At 26.7% G+C, this 13,889-nt stretch overlaps 1 protein-coding gene across 1 annotated transcript in view; it reads right to left on the bottom strand.

Moving 5' to 3' along the window:
- Positions 1 to 13,889, bottom strand: part of LOC122511377 (RYamide receptor) — a 199,893-nt gene that overhangs the window by 98,976 nt on the left and 87,028 nt on the right. The gene's annotated exons all lie outside the window — the stretch shown is intronic.

Below are 13,889 nucleotides of genomic sequence, written 5' to 3'. Positions count from 1 at the left end.
TCTTCTTCATTTATTTTTCTAGTTTTAATCTTAATTTTTTTTAAATTTTCTTCTTCGTTCATTTATCTCGTTTCCTTTTTTATTTACTTTCTTTCTTCGATAATTTTTATTTAGTTTTCTTCCTCGATCATTTATGTAAATATATCAAATTAAAAAATAAAATAAATCCAGTGATATATATGAAACATTTAAAGAATGAAATTTTAGAATAATCATTTTTATTCTGAGACATACCACATTTCATCTCTCGTTTTGCGTCGATTTTTATTGATTCTTTACATGCCACTGACAAACATGAAAGGAATTTTATGTTTGAAGCAAACTTTTATAGGAACTTAAAGTCCTTTCTTCGGAATACTAAAATATCGTCACTTTATAACAAAAAAAAGAATACTTTATAAAAAAAGACTGTATGAGAAAAACTTTATAAAAAAACACTATAAAAAACACTAAGAAAAACTCTATAAAAACACTATAAAGAAAACTACAAAAAAGTGAAAACGAAAAGAAACTTTTTTTAAAAAATTTGTTTAAATTACAATTTAAACATTTATTTCTTGAATCGAAGAAAATTGGGAATTAAAACCACAAGTTCACTAAATGCACATAAAAATATAAAATATAAATAATAATTATCAAATATAATTATAATTATATTATTGTTAATTTATTAAAATAATATTATAATAAATATTTGTTTATGATATTAATTCTTGTTAAATAGAGGAAGTGTGTTTTTAAAAGAAACCGCTTTCAACCTATATTTGAAAGATGCTTTCGTGCAAAAGAAGAGAAGAAAATTTGTTTCCAACGCTTCTAGACCAGGTACCTATTTATCATCAAAGAGTAAAAACGAGGTTCCATAATCCACTAGTTCTTTTGCCGCTCGCGTTTATACGTTCTCTTTTACCTCGCACAACAAAAAAATATTGTCTTCCACGTGAAAATGATACTAATTGAAAAAAATTTTTTTCTTTATACCACACTGTCATTATCATATTCATGAGAAAATGTCTCTTTAAAAGTTTTTTTTATTTTTTAAATACTTAATATTAAATACTTTAATTCTTTAATTTATTTCATTTAAATTAATTTACTTCTAATTCTTTAAGAATTTTTGGTAATTTTTGTTCCCTTCCTTTCAATTATTTAATTAGAAAAAGTACCTTTTTTGCGCAAACTACTTGTTGTAAGAGAATAAAATGAACTTTTTTTTTATTTGAAACCAAGCATGGAATTAGTGGAATTCAGTAATTTCGAGAGATTTGGATTTGTCGCTGAGTCAACTCGATCGATTGTCTCACTTAGTGTATAGTTAAGAATAATTGGGGTAAAATCTTATCTCCTCTTTCATGGTAAGCTGAGCTTTCATCGTGTAAAATTTATTGTTCGTATGAAAAATCTACTTTAAAGTAGATTTTAATTATTTAATTATAAATTTTATTGTTTATTTATCCAAACATTATACACTCATTTGAAAGGAAATATTTTCTTTTTTTTAATTTTAGAAAAAAAAATCAGAAGATATCGTGACCACAAGGCTCAGACTAGGTTCTTAAATTTGCTTGAAGTCCGTAAAAATCAGTTTTTTCTTTAAACAAAAGGTCCGTAAAGTCAGTAATTTAATTGAAAAAGGACGAAAAATTCGTAAATTATTGTATATACCATTCAATTTTAAAGAAATTACAAACGATTGCAGAAATTCAATTATTTTCAAAAATATTAAAATTCTTCGCAAAAATTCAATTATTTTTATAAATAATAAAAAATTTTACAGGGATTCAATTATTTTCGTAAATAATACAATTCTTTTTCGAAACTCAATTATTTTTATAAATAATTAAATTCATTTTAGGAATTCAATTATTTTTATGTAATATTACATCATTTTAGTCGGATTCCTCGAATAACATAATCATTCTTAAAAATTTTATTAAAATTCGTCAAAAGAATTCAATTATTTAAAATTTTATTGACAAAATTCTTTATGAGAATTCAATTTTAAGAAACAATCAATTATTTAATTTTGTATTTAAATAATTGTATTCCCGTAGAATTTTCTATTAAAAATTGATTAAAAAATTAACATCATTTTATAATTTTAGATTATAATTGAATAGTAAAATAAAAAAATTAAAATGAACAAATGAATTAAAAAATTCTCAAAAAACCTTTCCAAAAATTATTATAAATATTGGATTTATAGAAGAATTTTAGTTAAAAACACTAAAAAAAATTTAATTTTGGATAAGATACAATTTATTGCAGAAATTTAATTATTTTCAAAAGTTATAAAAAATTCTTCGCATAAATTCAATTATGTTCAATAATTTTTTTAAATTCTTGTCAAAATTTCAATTATCTTTATAAATAATAAAATTCTTCTTCAAAATGCAAGTATTTTTAAAAATTTTATTAAAATTCGTCGAAGGAATTGAATTATTTAAAAATTTGTTGATAAAATTCTTTATGAGAATTGAATTTTAAGAAACTTCCAATTATTCAATAAATTATTTATATTTGTATTTAAATAATTGAATTCTGATAGAATTTTCTCGTAAACATTGATTTAAAAATAAATTTTAGTTTAAATTTTAGATAATTGAATATTAAAAGCAATATAGAATGAATTTTTAGAAATAACTGAATTTTGAAAAGGTTTCAAATTAAAATCTTTGAAAATCAGAATTTATCATATTTTTAACTAACAATTCTGTGGAATTAACTTTTTTTAAGAAGGTTTTTTGGAAATTATTTGAAGTCTTTATTTTCTAATATATATTTAATTTAACAACTTCTGAATAAAATTCTACGAAAACACTTAATTATTTTCAAAAATAATAAAAATTCCACAGGAATTCAATTATTACCTAATAAATTTTTTCAAAATTTCTTCGCAGTAATTCAATTATTTTCATAAATAATAGAATTCTTCATCGAAATTCAATTATTTTAAAAAATTTTCTTCAATAAAATGATTTTCAATATCTACTGTTTTAATAAAATATTCCAAAACAATTCAATGATTTAAAAAAAAATGTAATGAAATTCTACGCGGACATTTAATTATTTTCATAAAAGTAATTGGAACTTGCACAGGAATTCAATTATTTACAAATTTTTTATAAATTTCTTCGTAATAATTCCATTTTTGGCATAAATATAAATTTTTTTCTAGAGTCAATTATTTTCACAAATAATAAATTTGATCGTAAAATTTCAATTTATTATTTTTAATACAATTTTTACCGAATTCCACGAAAAATGTAATCTTTCTTAAAAATTTTTTTTAAATTCGTCAAAGGAATTTAATTATTTACAAATTTATTGACAATTAAAAATTAATTTAAAAATGAATTTCAGTTAAAATTTTAGATTATAATTGAATATTAAAGGCATTTATAGCGTGAATTTTTAAAAATAAAGATATTTAATTCAACAACTTCTGAATAAACAAAATTTCGTAAAATTAAAATGTAAACAAATGAATTTAAAAATTATTAAAAAACCTTTCCAAAAATTATTAAAAATATTGGATTTATAGAAGAATTTTAGTTAAAAACACTAAAAAAAATTTAATTTTGGAGAAGTTACAAATTATTATTTCTAGAAATAATTGAATTTTAAAAAGTTTTCAAATTAAAATATTTGAAAATTTGAATTTTTATACAATTAACTAACAATTCTGTAGAATTAATTTTTTTAAAAAAGTTTAATTGTTTTTTTTTTAATTATTTGTAGTTTTCATTTTCTAATATACCTATAACAATTCTGTAGAATTAATTGTTTTAAAAAAGTTTAATGGTTCTTTTAATTATTTTTAGTTTTCATTTTCTATATATATATTTAATGGAACAACTTCTGAATAATCAAAACTTCGTAAAATTGAATTGGAAACAAATGGATTGTTAAATTCTCAAAGAACTTTTTCAAAAATTATTAAAAATAATTGATTTAAAGAATAATTTTAGTTGAAATTTCTAGAAAATAATAATTGAATTGAAATGATAAAAATAATAAAATAAATAAATTTTTGTAGGACATATTTAGTAAATATGCCAAAAATTCCAAAGTCAAAGAAAATTTGTTTTCTGGATTTTTTTTTATCAAAGTCACTTTATATTTTTTTCTTGTAAATAAAAAATTCAGACAAACAATTTTGATTTACTAAAAGATATACGATTAGCATAATATTGTCGAGAGTAAATTAATGAAGTCTATATACAGTTCCTTTCAAAAATATAATGTTTCTAATCATTGTCAAACCCTTCATCTTCCTCTCAACATCTTCTCACCAAGATTCGGGGGGTGTCCTTCTGTTGATATTGACATTCTGACAAAAAAATTAAAAGCATCAATCGATCTTCGACCCTATATGTATATACTTAGAGATGATTTTTCAAAATATTCATCGGTAAAATAATTTTTGTCTGTTTGTTTATTTGAAATTGGTTGAAATAAAAGTATAGGAAATGCGAATTGTTGTATATAATGAATCACGTCGTTAAATCGGGATTGAAAAATGAATATAAACCAATAAGCACCCTAAAAATAAGGGTTGTTCTTCATTATTCAATGTTCGTACCGTTCTGCTGTGTTAGGAAAGAAGAAGTCGTTGAAATGTTTACATTGTTACAATGCAGTGGAAGACTATAGGAAGTTTAATTCCAGTCACGAAATCCATTAATCAATCTAAACTCGATTTAATAGAATGACTTTGGACAAAAAAAAAAAGAAAAAAAAAAGTTGAGAAAAAGAGAGGTGGTCTTCTCTCTGTATTATAAAAGTGCGCACGGAAAAATATTATGCATACTTTTCGTTTAACTTTTAGCTTTTCAACATTTATATCCTTCTTTATGTGGTTTGGAGAATTTTATGTTAACGTCTATTACATATCACTATATCATTTCCATTTCTATTTAAACTTTGGTTACTGTTTTTGTTTTATTACACATGAAACGCCAGTATTCTGTTTATTATTGTTTATGCAAATTTTACAAAATCTGTGTGTTATTAATTTTTTAAATATTAATTCCAATTTTTTCAATACCTACTTTTCAATATTATATTCAATTATTCATTATTTCTTTAGCTTATTCAGTATTTTTGTAATATCATATTCAAAATTAATCAAAATTCAAATTAAATTTTAAATATTAATTAGAATAATTAACAAATTATGACATTTTTTTTTATCAAAAGATTAGAATGTTAAATAAATAAATAAATGTTTAACAAAATTTTATTTTGAAGGTAAATAAAATAATTTCTGAATTTTTCTTGCAAAAATTGTCTCACAAAACTTATTTTCGAAATCTGAATATTAATAAGAAATTCATATTTCTGAAATTAATTGAATTCTTGTGACAAATTTTATTAATTTTTTTAAAAATAATTTAATATTTTCAACGAATTTTATACCTATTTTTTTAATGGAAATAATTGAATTATTGGAAAAAATTAAATACAAATTTTTTAAAAATAATTGAATTCTTTCGAAAAATTTTAGATTCTTTAAAAATTAAATTCTTTCGAAGAATTGAATTAAAATTGTATTGGAAATAAATTCAATTACAGCGAAGAATTTTATTTCTTATAAAAGTAATTGAATTCTTGTAAAGAATTTTATGAAATTTTTAAAATATAATTGAATTTCTGTGAAATATTTTATTATTTATGAAAATAATTAAACCTTGAGAAATGTTTTATTATTGAAAGTTTTAAAAATAATTGAACTCTTGAGAAAAGTTTTATTGAGATTTTTTAAAACAATTGAATTTCTCTCAAGAATTTTATTATTTATAAAAATAATTGAATTCTTGTGAAGAATTTTATTAAATTTTTTAGAAAGAATTGAATTTTTTGTGAAAAATTTTATTAATTTAAAAAAAAAAAATTGAATTCTTGTGAAAAATTTAAAAAAAATTTTTGAGAATAAATTAATATTTTCGAAGAATTTTATGTTTTTTATGTAAATAATTGAATTATTGGGAAAAATTCTATAACATTTTTTTTTAAATAAATAATTTGTTTGGGAAAATTTTAGTTAAATTGTTAAAAATTAAATTCTTTCGAAGAATTGAAATTAAAATTGTATATTTGTAAATAATTCAACAATTATCCATCGAAGAATTTGATTATTTATGAAAATAATTGAATTTTGGTGAAGAATATTATTATTTATGAGAATAATTGAATTTTAGTGGGAAAAGTTTTTAAAACTTGAAAAATTAAATTCTTTCGAAGAATTGAATTAAAATTGTATTGAAAATAAATTCAATTCCAGCGGAGTGCTGATTGAGCTGTCGTGGTGTACAGACGTAAATATTGTCCGTCTATTTTCGGCATACAATTTTGAATTTTGTGAATTATTTATTGTCGTGCAAGTGTCTGTGCAACGAAATTTATGGTTCTTAGAATACGAACCGTTACTTTTTTTTTTTTTTTGGTTTCCGACCTCTTGTTCATGTGAATTTTTACCTGTTTTTAACAATTTTATTTCTTGACGTGCTAAAGTTTCACTCAGTGACTATATGGATTGTTTTGTTTCTACCCGTTGGCTATTGTTTGGTGTCTTTGTCGAGTGCTAATTGCCTGCTTTTACGAAGTGTTTATTCTATAGTGTTCAATTAACTATGAGTGTATCAGTCGATGAAGAGAGATGGAATACACTTCTATTGTCCATAGACAGACTCACTCTGTCACATGATGGTCTTCGTTCTGAAATTCAAGCTTCTACGAAGGCAATTGAGTCATTGAACTCGAAAACGACAGCTCATGACAATAGAATTTCTGACATCGAAGGAACTCTTACCTTCTTAAATAACCAAATTAGAGCAAGGAATCTGGTCCTTTTCAAAGTGGAGGATACGGATAAAATCAACAACAACTTGCTAAATGTTATTTTGAATCTCTTCAAGGATGTGGGTCTTCAAATACCAGAGCTGGCCGTGGACGATTTTTTCCGGCTGGGTAAAAATAAGGGTTCACGACCTATTCTCATAAAGTTTATCTCGGCCAAATGGGTTAGACTAATTTTTGGAAAAGTGAATGACATCTCAAAAGCAGGGTTTGCCATCGCCAATGACAGGAGTAAAGAAGAGAGAATATTTCGTCGCAATCTGTTAAATCAGGTTCACAAGCTAAAGGGTTTTGGACATGATGCCAGGTTGAAAGGTGATAAAATAATAGTGGACGGTTCAGTCGTTCCTATTGAGAGAGTTGACTCCTTACTACGCTCAGCAGAGTTAGAGAAACCTGAATCTACCGGGAATCGTTTAAAGGAATCAAATTCTTCGACTTCGAAACGTCAACTCTCTTCTGACAACACTCCTAGAAAGAGAGGCAGGAAATCAAACTATGAACGCTTAGGGGATGAAAATTTATCTGGCACAAAACTTCTGGACCATTTTGTGAATACTTCATCTCACACTTCAGACACCAGGGATAATTCTATGGCTCAAGACTTCAATGGATCTGCGCCTCCGAATGCTAAATAGCAACCAGAAAGGAATCACCTTGAATTCTCCACACCGCCAAATGTGACCATTGTTCAACAACTGCGAGTGATCTTCTGGAACGTACATGGTTTGAAAAACTTACAAGATATTTCTAGCTCTCTTCAAGAGCATGATATTGTGTGCGTCTCGGAAACCTGGTCGACAAAAGTAAGTCTAAGAATTGTCACTCCATTTTCTACAGATACGATTGTTTCTCCAGCGATCAAAACATGTAAATTCGGCAGAGCGAAGGGAGGTCTATTATTATTTTTTAACAAATTAATATATAATGTTTCTGTGCTTGATATCTCTCCTTCACATATTTTTGTTAGAGTTAATTCACGATTTGACTGTTTTATTTTGGGTGTAATTTATATTTCGCCTGACGCTGATATTGTCCAGTATTTGGACAATCTGAATGTGTTACTGTCTTCTTTCTTAAAAGAATTTCCATATCTTCCGATAGTATTGGGAGGGGATTTCAACTGTCGCGTAGCCAACCTAAATCGACTGAGTTCTGACATTTTTAAACATTCTAATTTTAACTCGGAAAGACAATCTTTAGATTCGACAATTAATGTAAGGGGCAGGGCCTTGTTGGAGAATATGGAAGCCAATGGTTTTGTCTTGTTAAATGGACGTTCACCAAGCGATTTTCCTGCTAGCTATACTTTCATGGGACCACAAGGCTTTAGTGTTGTTGATTTGATTTGGTGTTCGCTTGATGCTCTACCGATGCTCAACGATCTATTGGTACTTCCGTTGACATCCCTCTCCGATCACTTACCGGTATTGCTTTGTATGTCTTTCCCCCACCAACGTAGGACGATAAAAGCAGTGTACACAACGAATAAGTTGTATTTTGACTCGGAAAAGGCTGAGCATTTTCACTCGAACATGGCCTGGAGGGACGAGGTCGCCCATTTGGATCATGACGTGAATGCGTTAAATCATACACTTACTTCTACGATTGGTATTGTGGCAAAGGAACTTGGCATGTCTCGCACCCGCACAAATTTTTTTCCAACTATAGAGAGGCCCTGGTTCGACGGTGAATGTAAACAAAGTAAATTGCGTGTCACTAAGGCCTTAAGTCGAGCTAAATGTGATAACTTTTCTTCAGACTCTAAACGCGCTTACCTAAACGAAAAACGTAATTTTAATAGAATTGTCTCAACTAAAAAATCAAATCATCGAAAGAAAATTGTGGAAGCTTTATCAAATTGTAATCAATCCCCACTCTTTTGGAAAATAGTAAATTCAGTAAAGTCAAGATCCTCACCATTTTCCGATATAGATATTCCTACTTGGTTCAAATTTCTAAAAGATAGTTATCCCCTAATCACCCCGTCCAAGAGATTTCACTCTAATTTCACAATAACAAATGAAATCCTTGATAAACCAATTACTACAGATGAAATTACTAAATGTCTTCAACGTTGTAAGGTTGGAGGGGCACCGGGCACTGACGGAATAAGTTATGGTTTTTATAAAAGTCTACCTCAAAATTGGATATTCTTTATGGAACGTTTTTTCAATTTGATCTTAAGCACCGAAACTATTCCCGACGAGTGGGGAAAAATTTTTACAATTATGCTGCATAAAAAGGGCGCAACTGACAACCCCGAAAATCACCGGCCGATCGCACTAGTTAACTGTTTGCCAAAAGCTTTTACACATCTTATCTATGATCGACTTGTGACCTGGGCTACGGATCGCGATCTGATTCCGGAGTCACAATCCGGATTCAGAAAGGGAAGAAGTTGTCAGGACAATCTCTTTGCTTTGATGTCTATAATTCAAATTCATTTGTCCAATAAGGGTTCGGTTGTTTATGCCGCGTTCGTTGATTTTAAAGGTGCCTTTCCATCCATTTCACATAAGCTTTTATGGAGAAAACTTGGAGAGTTGGGATTGAGCACAAAAATGATTAACATCCTATCTCGGTTCTACATGAACGCTTCTACCTGTATAAAAACACAAAATGGTTGTACAGACTTCGTTGAAATCACCAGGGGAGTCCTACAGGGTGAAGTATTAAGTCCGCTTTTATTTTTGCTTTTCTTCAGTGATTTTGAACAGTATTTTGTGGAAAGGGATTGCAGAGGTCTGTCTATCAATAGATTACAAAAAATAGTTATGTTGGGTTATGCTGACGATTACGTCATCCTGGCGGACTCTCCTCTGGAACTAAACAAAAAACTGTCTGCGCTGTGCGATTATTGCGAGGAAAATGATCTAAAAGTTAACACTAATAAAACGAAAATTGTCATTTTTACCAGATCGGGAAACTCCTCGGCCAGGAGATTTAAATCATTTGCTTACGGCAAGGAGAGAATTGAAGTAGTAAGGGAGTACTCGTACTTGGGGGTAATTTTTGATGACATGGGTTCCTTCCTTCCGGCGGCAAATAAATCTGTTAGTGCGGCAAAATCAGCGGCCGGGGCTATTCTGGGGACAATTTATTCCCTCGGAATGGACACCTGGAGTTCCTATGATAAACTGTTTCAGAGCCTCGCTGTGAGCATACTCTTGTATGGTGTCCAAACATGGGGTATTAACTTTCTTGAATCTCTGGAAAAAGTTCAACTATCTTTCATTAAAAACCTTTTATCGCTTCCTATTAATACGCCGAACTACGCGGTCAGGCTTGAAACTGGGTCACTTCATCTTTCTCATAGAGTTTTAACCATCACACTGAACTGGATCTGCAAAATTTCTTCAATGGCTGAATCTAGGTTCCCCAGACAGTGTTTTGAAAAACTCAGAGAATTAGCTTTGGGGAGACACGGTGCAAGGCCCAACTGGTTTTCGCAATTAAGCGCGTTTTTCGAGGGGGGGGATCAGCCTGATGTATGGCGAACCCTATCTCTGGACACTGTATGTGCAAACCGGGAGGCTATTCTGCGGGACTACGAAAGGTTTCTCCGTTTTCGTGATAGACAGCAATATATGGAATCGAGTAGCTTATTGGTATACCCTCATCTCTTGCTTCAAAATAAGACCCAACAATACCTCTTTTCAAGGCTCTCGTTACACTTCAAAAAAATATTTGCACAAATTAGACTTTTAAACAAATACAATTGTAGAGTATTTTTGGGTCGCTCAAAATATGAGTTTAACTCAGTACAAATTTGCCCCTCATGCAGGCGGGAGGAAGAGAGCCTGTTTCATATATTAATTGACTGTCCTGCGTGTGCACATTTATGCGAGAGAGCTTTTCCGGAAATTGTACGGGAAAATGATAAGATGACTGCCTGGTTGAATGTTTTATCCTCGCAAAATACAAAAACTGTGAAAAAATTTGTTATATTACTGTCATCCATTTTATTGGAACGATTGAATGTGGTTGTATGAGCAGGGTATTCTGGTGGTTTTACTTATTGCTTTTTTATCCCCTTTTCTTATTTTATAGCTAGATTTTACAAATTTTATTGTTATTCTTTATTCAATATTTATAAGCCCGTAAAGCTCATTAGCAAATCTCCGCCTGTTAGCACTTATAATAAGTCAAAGAACATGCGTAATTGTATTTATTATAATATTGTAAATTTTTTTTTTCTATTCTCATATTTTGTACCACTTGTGATTATTATTATTATTATAAATAAATACTAAATAAATAAATAAATTCAATTCCAGCGAAGAAATTTATTATTTATAAAAGTAATTGAATTCTCGTAAAGAATTTTATGAAAGTTTTTAAACATAATTGAAAAGAATTATTTAATTATTTATGAAAGTAATTTTGAATTCTTGTGAAAAATTTTATTAAATTTTTTGAGAATAATTAAATATTTTTAAAGATTTTTATATTTTGTTAGGAAATAATTGAATTTTTTGGGGAAAGTTTTGTTTAAATTTTTAAAAATAATTGAATTGTTTTGAATAATTTTAGATTATTTGAAAATTATATTCTTTCGAAAGAATCGAATTAAAATATTGTATTGGAAATAAATTCAATTCCAGCGAAGAATTTTATTATTTATAAAAGTAATTGAATTCTCGTAAAGAATTTTATGAAATTTTTTAAATTTAATTGAATTGCTGTGAAATATTTTATTATTTATGAAAATAATTTAATTCTCGCAAAAAATTTAATTAATTTTTTTTTAAATAATTGAATTTTTGAGAAGAATTTAATTATTTATGAAAGTCATTGATTTCTTGTGAAAAATTTTACTAAATTTTATGGAGAATAATTAAATATTTTTAAAGATTTTTATATTTTTTAAGGAAATAATTGAATTTTTGGATGAAAAGTTTTATTAAAATTTTTAAAAATAATTGAATTGTTTCAAAAAATTTTAAATTGTTTGAAACTTAAATTTTTTCGAAGAATTGAATTAAAATTGTATTGGAAATAAATTCAATTCCAGCGAAGAATTTTATTACATATTTATAAATGTAATTGGATTTTTGTAAAGAATTTTATGGAATTGTTTAAATATAATTGAATTTCTTTGAAATATTTTATTATTTATGAAAATAATTGAATTCTTGAGAAGAATTTAATTATTTATGAAAGTAATTAATTTCTTGTGAAAAATTTTACTCAATTTTATGAGAATAATTGATTTTTATATTTTTTAAGGAAATAATTGAATATTTTCAAAGATTTTTTTATTTTTTAAGGAAAATAATTGAATTTTAGGGGGAAAATGAAAAAAAAAATTTTTAAATAATTGAATTGTTTCGAGAAATTTTAAATTGCTTGAAAATTGAATTCTGTCGAAGAATTGAATTATAATTTTATCGGAAATAAATTCAATTCCAGCGAAGAATTTTATGAAATTTTTTAAATATAATTGAATTTTAGTGAAATATTTTATTATTTATGAAAATAATTAAAACTTGAGAAATGTTTTGTTGGAAGTTTTTAAAAATAATTGAATTTCTCTGAAGAATTTCTCTTCTTATTTTTATTTCTTTTTTTTAAATCTATAAAGAATTTCTATTTTATAGAAAATTGCAAAAGATATTTATAATGAAAAGCAAGTAGGTAATGCAAAACCTATTTCTGAAATTTTGTCGAAAGTTTACAACATTCTATGTAATTACTATCGATCAAGAGCTTCGAATTTCAGAATAAATTAAACGGAAGCTAATTAAGAACATGAAATTCATACGCGAGGGTTGTCTTGGGTTATTTCCTTAAAATTCCACACACTACATATAATTTCAAAAATATTCTTACATTGAAAATTTATATCTCAATTTTTATCTCTATTTTTTTTTCTTATATTATTCAAATTTCATTTAACCAAAAAAGAAAAATCCCCCCGCTTTTCAATAATGAAATATTAATTTTGTTTTAATTGCAAAATGATTAATTAATTAAATGTTTAATTATATCGAGTTAACGTGTTTATACTATTGATTGATTAGTTCGTCTAATTAGTTAAAATACTGAAGTATAGGCGTCACATCTGAATATGACGTAAATTTCAATTTATGAATCGTACAAGTGCGTAAAACAATAATTATCATTGTAAATTTTATTAATTGTTATATTTTCCAAAGAAGAGAGTTTTTATTTCAAAGTGATTTTTCTACTCTAGAGTGTACTTTACTTTTTTTTTTGCAAAATAATTATTTACTTTTATGACAGTCAAGCGAATGATTTAAAAAAAAATATATAAACAAAAAATTATGACGTAAAAAGTTAAAGGAAATAAATTTCATTTTCGAAAAATAGTATGGAATAAAAGTTTAATAGATTAAAATAAATAGAATAATTTTTTTCCATTTGCTCTCAATGCATCCATTAACAAAAATTTATTTATTTATTATTATTGCTATTCTCTTTGCCGGATGTGACGTAATTTTACCATACATTTCGCTACACTTTCTGCACCTACTCTTGAGGTGGTGTAAAAGTTACACTTAGTGCAGGCAACGAAAACATACCCATTTCGTTTGTGAGAGAACTTTCATGCCATCTAGGCGGCAATTTGAAGAACTATTGGCGCGAAATTCAAAAAACGAAAATTTGAATTCGTATATTAATAAGAAATTATATAATAAAAATATATATCTAATTCACAAATTATGTCAAAATCTTGAAAAAGGTTCCTGAAAAAAGAAATCATTTCTCTAAAAATTTATCACTTCGCCAAAAAAATGAAGAATTGAAAAAAAAGAATAATTCAAAATATTTTTGCAAAAGAAGCACACGCCTGAATGAAATATTAAGCATGCCTAGAATTCTGGTTATTTCTAGTTGAAACATTTTTTTTTCTTCCTTTTTGATTAAAAGTTAAAAGCCGATAACATGAAAAGTCCTTCATTTGAAAATTGATTAAAAGCAAACCATTTCGTTGTAAAATAGACTTTCTCATCGATTTCCACTGTATTTACCAAAGTGTTTCATCGCAAATGCAAAATTTT

Source organism: Leptopilina heterotoma, unplaced genomic scaffold (genome assembly GCF_015476425.1).
Source record: "Leptopilina heterotoma isolate Lh14 unplaced genomic scaffold, ASM1547642v1 Lhet_81, whole genome shotgun sequence".
In the NCBI taxonomy this organism is placed as follows: domain Eukaryota; kingdom Metazoa; phylum Arthropoda; class Insecta; order Hymenoptera; family Figitidae; genus Leptopilina; species Leptopilina heterotoma.
This window is presented reverse-complemented; position numbering and strand designations above follow the sequence as displayed.